This window comes from Alosa pseudoharengus, unplaced genomic scaffold (assembly GCF_046254945.1).
Source record: "Alosa pseudoharengus isolate Yale_2024_CS ecotype anadromous, Long Island Sound unplaced genomic scaffold, YU_APseudo_1.1 YU_APseudo_1.1_scf_32, whole genome shotgun sequence".
NCBI lineage: Eukaryota > Metazoa > Chordata > Actinopteri > Clupeiformes > Clupeidae > Alosa > Alosa pseudoharengus.
This window is the reverse complement of record NW_027468729.1, coordinates 182,953-187,470: the sequence shown is the minus strand read 5'-3', so window position 1 is coordinate 187,470 and position 4,518 is coordinate 182,953. Positions and strand designations below refer to the sequence as shown.

At 40.5% G+C, this 4,518-nt stretch overlaps 1 long non-coding RNA gene across 1 annotated transcript; it reads right to left on the bottom strand.

Moving 5' to 3' along the window:
* Positions 1-260: 260 nt before the first annotated feature.
* LOC143101345 (uncharacterized) lies at positions 261-2,093 on the bottom strand. The gene is made up of 3 exons (XR_012982277.1): positions 1,888-2,093; positions 1,122-1,234; positions 261-518 (listed from the first exon to the last, which is right to left on the bottom strand). It is a non-coding gene; the product is annotated as an uncharacterized LOC143101345 (long non-coding RNA).
* Positions 2,094-4,518: the final 2,425 nt, after the last annotated feature.

Genomic DNA, 4,518 nt, shown 5'->3' with positions numbered 1-4,518 from the left:
TAGTTTTGTTAGTTTTTCTTATCTTCAGCTGTCTATTGTACAGTGGAGTTTTGTTATATGTTTATACTTATATTTACCATTTCTGCTGTAAGTGCATGTTGTGTGTGATGTCTGTATGCTACTGAGACCTTGAATTTCCCCTTGGAGATCAATAAAGTATCTATCTATCTATCAAACCAATTTGCCTGTGCTCTCAAAAACATTTATACAAATCTGTCAGCTTCAGTCAGTAGGTTGAATTGAAGACCCAGATGCAGAAGTAAAGGTGTTTTTTTTACTTGTATATCTTGAGCATTACAGGTAACCACTGAATTTGTGAAACTAAAATAACAAAAACTAATATGTACTAAGCTAGTACATAGTCAATACATATTAGATCACTTTAAAGACTGACAGATGCAAATGCTGTAAATAAAGGTAATCAAGGGGTCTGCTGGTGAACAAAGTCTTTGAAGTCAGAAGCTGCCACTGCTCAATGACTTGTGCCCCATCTGGTAGGATTTCAAAATGTTCCAGATCTGAAAACAGAAATATTGGTATATGTCACATCCTTGAACTTACTGCAAACTATGAACAAGTGGTCACAAATTAAGCTAAAAAATACTCCCAATATGTATAATGAACAAACTCACAGAACACTTAGCTGAATGGGGACAGGACAGGCGTATTCAACTATTTGCACATGTCCTGTTTATGCAGGCAATAAGCAAAACCAAATTTGGTGTATTCAAAGTTCTGTAGAACAACCATTTCTTGTATTTTAATGTTTTCAGTGGAACAGTGTAAGCTCATGTCTACACCCCATTGAGGTAGTTATTAACAGTTAGGCCAAGGTCCAGTCAAACAATAGCCAGTCACTGATGCCATATTCTTTAATTATCCAATCTGTATCCAACCAAAACCTGCTGATTTAAAGGCTACTTTCCATGTGTGACTTATCAAAAGAGGTCATGATAATTATTGCACAGATGTGCCCCGGACTGCTCACAATAAAAGGCCACTCTAAATGTCTGAAATGCATTCATGTTTGTTCAGTATGCTAACCATGTCTGGAATAGACAGCTAGGCCAATTGAATCCAGTAGGTTGCTCCATTTAAATGTATGAAAAATGTCAAAGTACCACGGAATCAGTTCTGAAGTGATGCTTCTGAGTCGACTGCACAGACGAGAAGTGAAGTTAGGAGTCCAGAGCCCTCTCCAGCACCCAGCCTGTCAGGATCACCTACAGGGAAACTTTGCATAGACAAGAAGTGTTGTTTCAAATTTGTGTTTAACAAATAAACGGCATCAATAAGAGTTTCAGACGTCAGTTATAACTAACAACAGTTATGGTGACTAGCTAACGTTATCGCTCGTTATCAGCTCCATGTTCAACTTATAGTCAATGGTTCATAGTGGTTCACAATTTTACCTCCACTAGCTAGCTAATGCTTCGGCTGAAGTTATCATCTATACGAACGCTTTTCTATCTTAAATATGACAACCCAAAGACTATATAAATTGACAACGGACTAAGCATTCACACAGAGTATTTACAAAAGGTTTTTTGACGAGAACACATGCTTTGTTACCCCAGTATGTTTGTGAACTAACGTTAACGTGCTTAACGTTACAGCTGTCTGATTATTGACTAAACACCTGGCTAGTAGCAGCTATGGCAAACGTTAAGCTAACTCACAACGGGAGCACAATCGGTTTTCACTAACGTTAACTTTATTCAAGTTAACTAAATTTATGTGTGTGCTTCAGCCATTCGGTCATCATTTTCGACATAAACTTATTTGAAATGATTTGACGCTAACGTAGCCTATAGCTGCTACAGTGCCCACTAACATGGATGCTATAATGCTAACATCTACGTGAAATAGTAGTGGAATGTAACTTACCTCAAAAACTGGAGCGAAGTCTTCTTAAAGTGTCGGTTAGTAGGCTTCAGTTAATAGCAACCCATTTTATGTCAGATATTTGAATAAACATTTTCAGAAAGGATGTGGTGTGTAGGATCACAGCCAAGACATAATTTCGGAGTTTCCTTCACTCAGCTAGTGACATCGTCTGCTGCCTCGACACCAGCCGTCAATCAAGTTGACCACGCCCTTAATTATTCATACATTTAATATCTAAATGCGATCTAAACTAACGAGTTAGAAAAAAATTCACCCCCCTCACAGTTGTCAGGCATTCGGGAACTACCAACAAATACAATAAAAGTCCATGGGACCAACCTGTAAAAGCATGAATTTATGCTGTGAAAACGGACATTTTAACATGGGGGTCTATGGACATTTGCTCCCTTTTGGGACCTGCCCCTAGCGGATTTTCGATGTATTGCAATTTTTCGCATTTCCGGGTAGGCTTCATTGTTCAAATTAGAATGTTGCCGCTTGGTCCGTACCACACACAATAAGCGGACCCGTATTGCAGATGACAAGCAGATCTGGAACACGACAGTAACACAGACTATCATACGGAACTGGGCCAGTCTTAGCCCTTATTGGAACCGGATCCGTCAAACGGATCCAGACCAGTTTTGGACCGATGTGCGTTTGGACGCCGGATCAGGTCCATTATGCAGATCCGTGCCGGACGTTGTGGTAGGTGTGGCCCAGTTCTGTCCCAGTGTATGTTTGCTATCTGGGAAAGCTGTACTTTGGGCCTTCACTGCTCCATGCATGCTTGAGGTAAGGATATGAGACAGGGTGACACCAAAAGCAATCTTAGTCAAAAACCTGTTGTTCCAGTGAGTGGTGTAATGTACTCACAATTTGAAGTCTCGTAGCAATCCATGAGCGCTATATATTCGGAACCTCATTATATCTTTCCAAACCACACATTTTTCCCATGCGATGGTTCCCAAGATGGAAAGACGATAATGAAGCTCTAAGTTATTGCTTGACAATGCCACAATACATTTTTAAATGCTATAGAGTAGAAGTTACTGTTTCCAGAGAGATGGTTTTCTTGACCGCCAGATCATTCTGCTGTCTCACCAGACTGATGAGTATAAATCGTGATTGGGTGATATATGGGCAGATGATTTGACTCAATTATGCTGTACTACTAGCCCAGTACAGCCCAAACCCCCTGTGTGTATTGCATTGATCAAAATGGACACCAGGAATTAGGTGCTGCATTAGAATTCACAGCTGGCGTTTTCAAAACAGTTCAGTGGGATGTGTTCTGGAGGCCTGAAGCAGGAACATGGTAGCGCTAATCATGACTGTTCACTACCTGAGAAATAGAAAAGCTCCAATTTCAATGCACAATGTCTATGTTTACTTTTAAATTATAATTAAAGTATAAAATTATAAGCAACAGGGCTTATACAAGGCAACAGGGCAGCAGGAAATTATAAGCAAAAGGGCTTATACAAAGAGAAATTGGGTTTGTCGTTGAGGGTTAATGAATCCAATGTAAAATGATGTCGCTATGGAGGAGTAACATGGACACCTGTCCACTGGGAAATGCAGAGTACACAACACACCGTCACATACCCACAAACAAAATAATTAAGCTCTGATTACATGCAGGAGGTTTGATGAGCATTTACTTTACACATTAAATCCCCAAATCCATCTCACAATCATATGCCTAATTACTTTCAATCATGCATGTCTGCTGCAAGACACACTTCTATTACATTCTCAAGCTTAGGTCTTTAAAGTAAATACACAGAAAGCTGATAGTGTATGTGTGTGTGTGGGTGTGTATCAGTAAATTCAATATAAAGTTGTTTAATATTAATTAAAGGCGCTCTAAGCGATGCTACGCGCTTTCTAAGCTAAAACATTATTTGTCACATACAGCAAACATCATCTTACCATCCGCTGCCGGTCTCTGTGCACAGCCTAGGCTCCAAACACCACCTACAACAAGAGCCCTATGGCATTGTTTTGTTAGGAGAATGAAGCCATACAGCTTTTCTAGGAGGTTTACCACTTACTCTGAGTTAACTTACCCAGGTTTGTCAGTAAACCACATACTTGGAATCAGAGCTAGTGAGCGGAGCTGAGCGGTGCGAATATCCCGCTCCTCGCTCAGGTGGCTGTTCACTCGGCCGCTCCTCCGCTCAAATTCACGTCAGGCCGCTCCGCTCAATTTCGCTCCCCGCTCCACTTCAAAATCCTCCCACTCCAGTGAAATCGCTCCACGCTCGCTCCAATTTAAAAGAGGGAGAAATAATCTACAAGCCGAATTGTCACCTTAGAAAACTTAAATCCCAAAGAACTAAGAGAAACGGCAATGTCACTCATAGAACATGTATTGTAAAAGATAGCCTAATGCAACACCGACAGTGCAACAATGAACAAGCTTGGCTACGTACACATAAGCCTCAAACTAAAGAGATCAGTGGGATTAATTGCCTAAATAATACAGGTTTAGCGTCCAGGTTTTACTTCAGCCTTACTTAAAGCATAGGCCATTCAGCCTTACTTAAAGCAGGCCATTCAGCCTTACTTAAAGCATAGGCGATTCAAATTGCTCACGTTTTCCTTTGCTCTCCGCAGCACACTCAT